The following is a 12,673-nucleotide window of genomic DNA, read 5'->3' on the forward strand; positions in this document are numbered from 1 at the left end:
AATTGAGAGCAAACACAAATAAAAGGTCCAACAGGTAAAAGGATCAACAGCACAGCACAAAAAAAATATACCAAAAATATAGATCTAATAGAGCAAAAAGGCAACTTTTATAATATCCCTGGTCCTCTCTCTTCCCACCAATATAAAACAAGTACCTAAATTGTAACGTCAGTGTTGGCTGATTACTTTAAGATTACAAACTGCCAACAGATTAAGCACATCACTGAAAGGATCATATCTGAAAAACAGATAACACAAGAAATGTTACACCTGCCACATTCCATCCTTCAAGCCATCCTATTCACTCCAAGAGATTCAGGTTAGGGGAATACTCCAAGTCTTTCATAGTTTTGCACTATAAAAATCCTTCCTTTTCCTGGAACTCTGTAAAATCCTTGGGAACACTGCTGTTGCACACAGAGCTGCTTTCAGATTTCACCCACTTCACTATTCTCTTTGGATCAGAGAGTGGGAAAGGAAAAATGGTTTGGAGCACTTCCACCTCAAAGATGTCTCTGGACATTACTAAAATCTAGAGCCTTTAAAAAGCCATCAGCCAAGTAAATAATATAACAGCCAGGGAGAAATCACTCATGAGAAGAATCTGTTCATCTATTCCTTTGATACCTAGGAAAAAAAAAAAAAAAATTATGCAGGCAATAAATCATAGAATCATAGAAACATTTAGGTTGGAAAAGACTTTTAGGAGTATTAAGTCCAATTGTCACATGCACAGTGCAACACAAAATTCTCAAGCTTTCCTTTCTCAAAAGGACAGTGAGTTATACAGCACCAAATCTGGATGATGTAATCCACTTCTCCAGTGGGAAGGAGGAACAATATCTGACCCATGGTTTAACCCCAGCCAGAACCCAGCCCCACAAAGCCACTTGGTCACCCTTTCCTGGTGGGATGGGGAACTAGAAAAGTGTGAAAATTCATGTGTTGAGGTAAAGTCAGTTTAATGGCTTAAGGTCTTGACAGCACAACAATAACTAAAACATCCCTGAGTTATCAACTGTGCTTCCAGCACAAATCCAAACCAGCTTCTGAGCAGCTCCTGGACCCCAACCCAAAGCAGCACAGTAAGACCTAGGCCCACCTGAGCACACACCTGTAGAAACATTGCATTCCCCACTGCGGGGTTAACCACAACATCCACAGAACCTGTACACCAAGAGCTGGAGATGCTCCCTTCCCTGCAGGGCCACACGGAATACAGGACCTGATTATGAACCATAAAAGTAGAATGGAAAGATCTAAACTACCTCCAGTCTCAGAAGCTGAAAATACAATTATTTTTGTGGCAAGAGTAACTAAGGAAGTCTCAGATCTGACAGTGGCCTCTAAACCAAGGTGTTACTTTAAAAGTAAAATAAAAATTTTATATAATAAAAAAATAAATGCTCTCAGCAGCCTTCGTTACAATTTCAGCAAAGAAAAGCTGGATAAAAATATGCAGTGGTTTATTTTGGTGCTCACTCTGGAACAACTGCCAGTATTAAATTCAAGTAGAAAATTCAGGCTTTTAAGGATACCTCAGACAAGGGAAAAACCTGACTTATCTATTGATAGCTCAGCCAGCTTCCTTAAATGGACTGCAAATAATTTACTGAAAGCTTTGTAAAACTCTAGATATTTTTCAGTGCAGTAAAAAGACAACAATCTTGAATTTCTTTTCCATGAGATGTTTCCACATCAGTGGAACTGTGCAGCAGTAGGCAAATTGGAGGGGATACAGTACAGGTGACTGCACATAACTTCAGAAAAGATACTGAGAATAAGTTTTTCTAAAAATCGTCCCAAAACCCAAGGCCCTTTAACCTTCTTGGGAATTTGGAGTTTGTTTGGGATGTTTTCATGGGGTTTTTTTGAAGGGTATAGGGGAGCAGGGCTGGAAAGGACAGAGGGGAATTAAATGGCTTTCACAGTGCAACAGCAACAACAACAATCACAGCTAATTGCGTCCCTTGCATTTAACAGATATGGAATTGAAAATATAAATAAGGCACAAAGGGTTACTTACATTTCAGAAAATAGACCTAAATCTAATCCTAAATAGACTCTTCACAGGAAGGTACCCCACAGTGATCCAGCATGGTTAACTGCTGATAAAGAGTTCAAGTCTTATGAATCCAATAGATTTGTAACCGAAATAAAAACTATTATTACATCCAAGAATTTGCAGCTGAGAAAAAGCATTTCCAATGGTTCAGTCCAATGTAGGAAAGACCTAAGCTTTCTACCAGGCAATTTGCTGTAAAAGAACAAATCCACAAAAAACATGAATGAACTTAAGGTGTAGAAACACACAAATAGGTGAGACAACAAAAAGCATAAATGTGTACAAAGAGTGGAAAGAAAAATATTAAGTCAAACAAAAAATAATCCAGTAGCCCTCATACAAAGACAACAGTGCAACCAGAATCAGATAACATCATGTTTATTTTGATTTCCTATGTTGTTCTTGTCTCCACCATCTTAGCAAAAATTACAGGAATTCCCAGTTAAGTCAAAGTAAAATTATATTCACTTGAGAAATAATTATTTTTTTAATTACCCAAAGAATTTGGAGATTCTTGCCACATCAACTATTTGCCATAATTTTCATGCAAAACTTCCCATTGAAAAGTCGCTTATAGGAGTATACAGGTATCATTTGAGGACAAAAGCAGAAATTTGTTGCACATATTGTCATTAAGTACTGAATTTAGGTATTGCAAGTTCAAAAAGCTGGTATATTCCTGTAAGTCTGTTTGCTAATGAAGCAGATATGAATATCCTTCCATTTGGTTTATTCATATATTTATTAACAGCTTCCAAACTCTTAAAATAAAGGCCACAAACAATAATCTCAATGAAGCAGCTGTCATCAGCAGACAGCAGGAAGTCTGAGAAAACAGGCAGTAACATCAAATCTTTTAAAACTCTCTTTTATCACCTTCCACAATTATCTTAAATATAAATGATAGTGTCCCCAGCGACTGCTCTAGGGCAGTCTTTATTTATTCCTTTTTCTTTTTGCCTTTCCTCTTCTTCCAATTCCTTTATTTAATGCCAAAAAAATATTTTTTTTCCAAAAACAGAGGGAACAGAAACACCAAATTCTTCCTATTTTTCTTTAAAGCATCCATGGAGAGGTTTGCTTCCTGAAACACCTCTTTTCCTGAAGTTCAAATTTGACTAGAGATAACCCTGAGGTTTGAAATTGTTTAAATTACTTATTAATTCTTAATAAAAAGTAGAAGCTTTATTTTAATTTACACTTCACATACAATTCCTTTCCAAATTTTATTCAGCAAGCAGATTTATGTAATGTAGGCAGCAGACTGAGACTTGTGATACCCGAGTTCAGTATTAACAGAACAGTTTTTCACAGAACACTTCAACTCCTGTGGCTTTAATGAGGGCCAGTTCATTGATGTCTGTGGAGCATTCAGTTGTCAATATGAGGAATGAAGGAAAAATGATAAACCCAGGCTTGTCCCCAGGTCACTAAACACCTGTGAATATTCCCAAAGCTTGCAAATTCAGAACATTACTGCAGTCCAAATCAGCAATGGCAATTTTTCATAAAATGTACAAAATACAAATTTGCATTGATATCTGCAAGCATAGAGGTTTTCAAAAATAAGGTTTGAATGCCCACTTGAGAACTCCCAAGGATTTGCACATGAAAAAGCCTAAAATAACCTCCTTCCTCCACAAATACCAATGCAAAAGTAAATCAACTAAGTATGTATCTATACTATGAATTGTAATATCAAAGTTTAGCAAAAACCCATACATACAAATCATTTATTATCTACTGAATTGGCATCAGTATGATTCCAATGCACCAAAAGATGAATTTTTGTACTTCATTACAATAATCTAAAATAAGTTTCATAGGTGAAAAGAAAGTAATTCCTCAATTGCATAGATAATCCAAAAATATTTGCTGGCATTTGTTGTGTAGGACATGGATAAAATGGAAACACAAATTTAAACTGAATCCAACTTCTGAGTGCATGTTTAAGATGGTCATTGCTGTGAATCAGTGTTGTATAATTGTACTGTATTTGTAACATACATTAAATGAATACTCTCAGATTACAGACATTACACCATGCACTTTTTCAAAGGGAGTATCCATTGCAAGTACAAAGTGCTAAGAACTCATTACAGCTCATGTTATAATCATTGTAACAACAACAGCTGTTACATCCAGGACCGGTGAGCAAAACACAGCTTTATCACCTACTGAGCAAGACAACATCTGCACACAGAAAAGGAATCCTACTCCTCTGCTTTAACCACATCAGCTCTACCCACTTGTGTCACCTCTTTTGGAAACAGATTCAGAACTGGCCAGTGGGAAGATACCATCAAATTGGCATTTTGAGCACCTGGAGCAGAAGTTAATACCTGGTTATATTTTTGCCATTTGAAAACCTGCAGACAAAGAGAAGAGCTGCTCCATTTACTGTGTCGTACAAGGTAAGCTTGAGAACAAGCTTTCCTCTACAGAAATACCTCACACAGAGACAAATTTACCACAAGTAATAAAAAATCCCAAACAAAAACCCCAACAACAACTATCCAAACAAAAGCACATTAAAGAAGCAGAGATTTTCCAAATCTATCTTTAGGTTCAAGGCAACAGGTCTGATCTTGACAGTCTTTATAGATATAAATGATGTACATGGACAGCCACTGAAAAGAAGATTTAGCTTTCAGGATCTTTCACAAATAAATTCTCCTCCACAACTCAGAAGTGTCATAGTTTCCCCCTGGTTACCACATTCATTCTTTTCATAGGCCAGAAGTTCCTGGCTGGTTTCTTAACACGTGGAAGAGGCTGCAACTCCACAACCTTTCCCTCCATCAGCTAAAGCCAACTCTCTTCCTCACAACAGGCTGCAGCAGTGGCACTCACCCTTGCAAGATACCTGCAGGTAACAAGGCAGTGTGATCAGGTATTACACAATTTCAAACTATTTGATGAACCTTTTTATTGATGTTATTTGTAGTTTGAAAAATTTACAAAGAAAGAAGTATATGAAAGTATTAAATTCAGGCAAAACAGAGCTTAAAGCCTGGCAGTAACTCAACCCCTTGCAGATCTAGCATATCTGCCATGCCAAAGATGAGTAAATGCAGAGATCATGGGATAAGCAAAGATGCAATGAGAGGAAATGTACATCCTGAGGGAGAGGAGGGAAGGGGAACTGGATTAAACTACTTCATTTTTTCCATATAACTTGTTAACCAAGTGCTGCAGGTTGAAGCAAAAGCTGCTCCTTAGTAACTGCACTCTATGCAAGACACTGCAAATAGTTCAAATGTCCTGATTTTCTTCATATAAAAACTTTACTACTACCATAAATAACACCACAATTGCTAAAGCACCACCGTACTCTTTCACTAGAGATATTCTGCACAAATATTGCCAAAAGGGTTAAGCAGATCCTACAGTTCACATAACCAACATAATGAACTAAGAAAACATGGAGATAAGTGGTAACTAATTTAAGTCTTTGACTTGACCTAGCTTCTTGAATCCAAGAGATCAGGAAATGCACTCAGAACCTCTCCTGAAGGAGGTCTGGAGGGCCTTCCCTAAGGGCTTGAAGAGTCTGTCTCTCCACAGGAGTGACAAGGCCCAGTCCATTCCAAAACAAAAGGAAACCAAAGCCACTTTCAGAACAGCTAAAGCTCTTTAGACACAAGTGCACAAGCAGAAAGTCCAAAACTGGAACCTGGTGGATTTTCTGTATAAAAATCACCAAGTAATTTAGGATTTTTTTTCACATGTTTATGTATTTTTCAACCATTCTCCTTGTTCAACATGCCTACTGTACCTTCTGTGGGAATAGCACAGCAGGCAAAAATGCTTGTAATACAATGCCAAACACTTCTATTTCTTGCCAGCCTGGATCTCCATTAAACTTCATCTAGATCTTATGTATCAGCAACTGAAAGCAGAGTTTTCACAGAAATCTGATAATCACTTCTTTGAAGACTTTTCATGTCATGTAGGCTTAAACCAATATTTAATTAGGTTTTCTGAAAAGGAATAATCTGAACCTGTGCAAGACTTAGTGTGATGCAATTGGAAAGAAGAATGTTAAGGTCAACGAAATAAATGTTAAATAAATGTTTTTCATGAGTTGATCAAGCTGTGATACTTTCTAAGCATTACTAGGCTTAGAAGTCTAGCTTAAAAAAGAACACAGATAATTGATGTGTAAAAGCTTGGTTTTGACCAGGATTCAAAAATCATACAATCTGTATATACGTAAGATAAGGTCTGCACTGGCCTAGCTACATTATGAGTCATGAGAAATAAGGTGCAATCACTAATCAAACTTCTCAGCAGAGACAACTTCTATGGGGAAATTTCTCTTTTCACAATCTAACAACTCAATCTAGATGTGATAGATAAACTAGCAGCAACAGTACAGTCCTTGGTTATATTTATCCGAAGGATGATACTACTGCAAACTTTCTGTTACTCAGACCCACCCATTGAACAATTTAGAGTTTTCTAAGCTGAAAAACCTTAACTAGTGTTGTGGTATTCACTTGATCCACCAATAAAAGCCATAGAACAGATATATTTTACTGATATAAATCAGTGTTACGGGATAGTAATTCCTAAGGAAGAATAATTACACCAATGAGAGAACTTTCAGGGGTGCATCTGCATTCAGAAGAATCAAAAAAAGCTATTCCCTAATATAAATATGCTGTCATAAGAAAAGCAGAAGTAGTAAAAATGTGAATTTCAATCCAACGGAAGTAATGTCTCCATTTAACAAGATGCTTCAAGTTTCTCAAGGGAGTTGTTTATTTGTAAAACAAAGTGCTACACTTCGTGTTTCTATTATGTCATATGTCATTTGTCTTTCTCTAGGAAATCTGTATTGTCAATATCTATTTTATTGTTCAGTAAATTTTCATTACACATGCCATGATGTCTACTTTCTGTTATCTCCCTGGTGTACTTGCCACTTTTCATATTTTTCTAACAGTGAAATGCATTTAAATTCACAAAAAAAAAAAAAAAATCTTGTAAGTGGTCACTGTGCCTAGGCAGTGTTTTCATCTAAAATTAGCATTTCTCTTATTCAAGGATAAATAAATTATTTGCAAAAGAAATTATATCTAAATCAGACCTACCATTTAGTTTCTTTGGGAAAGGACTCATAGGTTTGTTTGTTTTATTTTAAAGGATGATACAAGTTCTTAGCCCAGGGCCTGGCAATGGAAATCAGCCGGAACTCTTAACTTGGAATCACTTACAGACCTTCACCTAAAGCACTGAAATTGATTTACCATATAGGATGTTAACACATCAGCAGCCATGGGCAGAGCCAAGTTATTTCCATCCATTATAAAAAAATCAAACCATCAAGCCAGCAATCTTATGTGATACATAAAACCAGTGCATCAAAACTCAAAGATGTATTTCTCTTAAGCCTTTAGAACCACTTTAGAGCTTTGAGGCTTGGAGAGCTGCTCTTGCACACATCTCACATTGTTTAGATGGCAGAAACTGTTTGAGTTCCTTTAAACATTGGTCTGCCTTTCAAATCCTTATGGTGACCTTGTTTGAGCTGATTCTGGAAATGCAAATTGAAAACCAGCTCTGAAACCACCACATCAGTGCCCCAGGTCTCCTCTTTGGTCCAGAGAAATCTGGCTTTGAGAGGAAGAGCAGCAGTGGTCTGGATCCATCTCTCAAACATGGCAATGACATCCAAACCATTTGAAACACCATAAACGAGAGCTGCACAGAAACATTAACAAAAAAAAAAAAACTCTATATTCCTTTGGAATGATAAAGAGACCCATCTAAAGAAAACAAAAAAAAAAACAAAAAAAAACCCCACAAGATTCTAATTCTGCTCATTCTGCTGCTCTCTATATGATAGAGAAGTGTCAGATGCCCCATACTGCTCTATCTAAAACAAAATTGTCTATGGACTAACCTATTTTTCAATACTATTCAAAAGGTATCTGTCTCACAAAAGCTGAAGACAACCATGCTAAAATGGTTTGTTAGCATAAAAATCTAAGCTAATTACTATTGTTTAGTGTATTTTGAATCACGGCTTCACCATTCCTTTTTCTAACTCCACCACCCCAAATCATAAAATTCATCAAATCCTTACTGATAAGTCTCTTGAGGGGAGTCTGTTTTTAAAATAAATAAATATGGAATATATACATATAAATAAATATATATGTATATATATCTTCATCTTTAACACACTATAGGCCCATCACTTCTGCCAGTGACATTCCTAATTTCCATGTAATTATTATGTCAAAGTGAAGAGAATTCCATTCAGAGATATTCTGATGAAGGCACAGGCATTACAAAAGACAAGAATAAGTAATTTCTACCATTTTGAAGAATGTTTCACATCAGTACACATTTACAAGTGATCAGATTTCAGGATATCATTTATACTCATATAAATATGGCTTTTGTCTTGCTTGATAAATACTTACTGTCTATAAACCAGATGCCTGTAAGAGCTGTATTATCCTACATTCTCTCATCCTGCTTACAAGTCTGCTTATACATAGGACTTCGAAAAACACATTTTTTTCCTGTTGAAAAGAGTAGTAGCATTAACCTCCCCCCATCTCTGTAACTCTATACAAAACAAGCCATGCAGAGCCATAGTGAGGAAAGGAACTGTTCCTCCAGGAAGTGCTTTAATGAAGTAGAAAAAGGCATAAACATCTCTGTATGCTTTGTGTGGAACATGGAAAGTCACACAAGGAAAAAATACAAGGAACTTGTTTTGTGTCCTGTCAGAAAATGGCTGCTACATAAAAGCAAAACTTATTGCCCTAAGGGAATCCTGCATTTTCTTTGCTGTTGTTTTGTTTTCCATCTTCCTTTCCTGCTAGAGTTACACCTCCCAGCAAGGCAGAGTGTCAAGAAGCTTCAATGTACAGAGGAAGATCATCTGACAACAAAAAACATACCCAGACTGTCAGATGGAGTGTACATTGGAAAAAAATCAACTGGGAGAATGTTATCTGTCCACAGACTAAAATGCTACTCAGAGGCAAATAAATCCTTCTCTTCAATTGAAAACATTTATTCCATTTTAACTACTCCTTGCTCTTCAGGTGCCTCCTTCAGATGAAGACAGACACTAAGAATCACAGAAACACATTCCCACTTAAACAGAAGACACAAGTGTGTTTGTTTTAAATGATTCACAAGCACTTGCTGTGCAACAGCACTGCCTCTCCTGCCAGTTATCACTGGAAATTTATTTTAGCAGATTTTTGAAGTTAGCCAATATAAGGAATGTAATGTTAGTAATGAGATAACAAGAACCATGGGTGAGGCAGCTGCACTGGTATCAGGGCAACAGCAAAGGACATGAAAGCTTTTATCACACAGTGCAAGATTAGGAAGGTCTAACGTACTTTGGTGTGGTCACAAGAGAGACAAAGCAGAGTTACTGTCAGTTCACCTTCTCCTGAACAGCACCAGTGCAACAGGACTAACTCCAGCTGAAAGAAAAAGAAGTCAATGAAAGGAATATGCTTGAAACTATTTGACTATAATGATCAAAGTATGATAGAAACAAGAGAATGGTGGCTTTATATAGAAAAAAAGAAATCTGTATTTGCTATATCAGGCTTCCTTTTGTGTCAGCACTTTAAACAACATAGCAAAGGTTGAGACAATTCTGTTAACATTACTGGGAAAGCTACTAAAATTGTATGAGTTGTTAAATATAGCTTATATTTAACTAATAGCCTGAACTGCAAGCCTACAACCAAGATGCTTTGCAGCATATCCCAATTTTCAGTGTATTTGGCCAAGCTAGAAATGAAGCAAACTAATGGAAAAGTCATTCTTCATGTGAGAGAAAAAAAACCTCACCAGCAATTCCCAATCTTGCCAAGTTTCTAACTCCAAATTCAGAAAACTCCTCATTTACTATAAATGCAATTAAAGTGCAGCTATTAAGACCTCATGGACTTTATTCTTTTCATAAATACTGAAGTTTTTTTATATGTTATAGTGTAATTTATATTACCATAGTTGTCACAAATGCAGGTGGCTGCTGAAATAATTCTTCAAGACAAAATTACTGTTCAAGTGTTTGCAGAACAGTCTTCAAAACAATTATTTATTCTCATAATCAGAGAGAAAATAGTAACTAGAGCACCCAGCAGACCAATATTACTGAATTTTGTTATCAGATACATGCAATTAACTCTTGCAGCCTTCTGGACAGACCATCTTTTCTACTTAACTTTACTTGCACTCAGTGTAGTGGAAACTATGGCTCCTACTCCTGCTGAGTTATGGAAGTGGTCCAGGTAGCCTGAGTGCAGTTTCATAAGGCTGGATCCCAGCTCAAAGCAAGAGAAACACCCAGCAAGAGCAGTGAACATACAGTGTGCCCAGTACAACATTTCTGTACGAGCACCAAGAGCCAGGGACCTGTCCCTGGGAACAAGCCCAGCAATGCCAGCCTTTTCTTTGGGATCTTCCAGGACCTTCCCCACCCACTCCATTCATTGTACATTTTTTACAGCACAGTGAGCAGTGTAGGACTTCAGCCTGTTCTATTTCCTTCTGAACATTTAATCTGACATTTTATGCTTTCTGTTGACATAATAGAGAGCCTAAGTACAAGAAACATTTGTTTTTCTGTTCAGCATAATAAATCAAAATTTAGAAGGGGAATATAAAAACTAAATAGAAAAGCACTGTTAGAAAATACAGTAAAGATACTGCACCTAAAACCCCTGACTAATAATTGGGTAAAACTGACACAACAATCAAATGGAGATACTTTCCATAAACCAAAAGACAGATACGTTAAATTTCAAAATGCTAAGATACCATAGTATCTCTATAAAATGCAAGCATCTAAAACATCATAAAATAAAACACCAATGTCTTTCAATACTAAAAAAACGAAGTCAGAGTAACAGTCAAACTCCAATGACAGATGAACGTTTAATCAAGAACTAAAGCACATTTTTAGAGTGGCTTTTCCTCTTTGAGGAAATTCCTGAACTGCTGCTAGGTCAAAGTAAAATCTAGAAGGTAAGAAAATCCCCTCTAGTAGCCACATGAATGGGATACTACAGCCACCAAACATTTTCTCTTAACCACAAACAGATTATAATTTACAGTGTAAGAGATTAAAGAGCATTTTATTACTTCTCAGTACCATTCTGCCCTTACAGTGCTGTAATTATGACTGGTCAAGTAGATCTTTAATTTTCACACTTCAAATACTGATTATCTGTATTCTGCAGACACCTACAAATACATACATCAAAGCTGCCAGCTTCCACAGAATGTTAACCAGGGCCCATTGTCTTTACATTCTTTTTGCAGTTGAATTCTGGTGCATTAGGTCTATAAACAGGTCCACTTAGTCATTTTCTTACAAGCTATTCATGTAGAAACTATAATGCTCTGTTCTCCCCAGAAGCTTATAATACATCACATGGATAATTGCATTTGAAAAGATTAAGCATGAAACACAAGAAACACCGATAAAATTCAAAGTACACTGAGTCATCACAGGAGAAATACCATTATTTCTTAAAGAGCAGATAGCATGGGGGGGATGGGGGAAGCCAGAAAAAAAACCCCAAAATAATACCAAAAAAAACAATTCAACTTTCAAAGTGCAGATTCCTGTAAGCAATTCCTACAGATACCTGAGCAAGTGTATTAGCCTTTGAATTATACACACTGATTTAAGACACAGAGCATGCCAGGAAGTATGAAACACAAGCTACAGTAGAATTAGCCTCATACACCCAACAGGGCATAGATCTTCACTAAAGTCTCCTACAACACGTAAAAAAACCACTCATACAAATAATGTATTGAGAGAAGACTTGGTCCAGCTTCTGCTCTTCTGAAGCTAGAAAGTCTTTCCTAAAAATTAAAGTCCAAGTCTGTATCTCTAAATAGTGACAACCACTAAATCTGTTCAATTAAATGCAGCATAACAGGAGACAGCTTTCCAAAATTGTTACTGAGTTTTGTGTATGCAATTGTTTCATATGAGCCACTGTATTTTGAACAAATTACCTCTTTTCCAATCATGTTAACCATTATCTGTTTTGACACTCATTTAAAGAGCAAGGATTCAACCACTCACTAAGTAATTCCATTTGCTATATACAACAGTGTTTGCTGTATCCTATCTGAGCACCTTCAGAATAACTTCCACTGTTTTTCCCATTTACACTTAATTTAGAAAAAGTCATGACAAAATACAATGCCACTTTTGAAACTAATAACAAAGTGTCATTTGAAATGGTTCATTAAACTTGCAAAACATGCATAGCATCCTTCCTATTGAGCCTCTATATTAAAGACAGTAAATCCAATTTAAAACAATTTTTAATCAAACTCAAGTGCTGGAAGTCCTTAATATGGCAACTGACACTATTCACAAAATACAGAGGGAAAGGTGTACATTTATTTGACTGTCAGACTAGTTCAAATAATGAGACTTTAAATTAATTTTGGTACAGCAACATGCAATTTTTCCAACTATTACACTGACTCATTTAGTGGAAAATATTGCAGGCAAACATTTCCCAAGTTCAGTTCAGTAGTCACTGTAATCAGCAGAGATACTCAGACTCAATCATGTCTTCTTTGGAAGTA

General features: G+C 36.4%; 1 protein-coding gene across 6 annotated transcripts in view; it reads right to left on the reverse strand.

Annotated features, from left to right (window-relative positions):
• The window catches only part of FHIT (fragile histidine triad diadenosine triphosphatase), a 530,102-nt gene that overhangs the window by 449,773 nt on the left and 67,656 nt on the right, over window positions 1–12,673 (reverse strand). The window contains exon 1 of one of the 6 annotated variants that reach the window (XM_019008100.2): window positions 9,442–9,496. The exons of the other annotated variants lie outside the window; for them this stretch is intronic. The gene's annotated coding sequence lies outside the window, so the exon portion shown is untranslated. Of the gene's footprint in view, window positions 1–9,441; window positions 9,497–12,673 lie in introns of those variants that run through there. 6 annotated transcript variants of the gene reach the window in all.

This window comes from Parus major, chromosome 12 (genome assembly GCF_001522545.3).
Source record: "Parus major isolate Abel chromosome 12, Parus_major1.1, whole genome shotgun sequence".
Lineage (NCBI taxonomy): Eukaryota > Metazoa > Chordata > Aves > Passeriformes > Paridae > Parus > Parus major.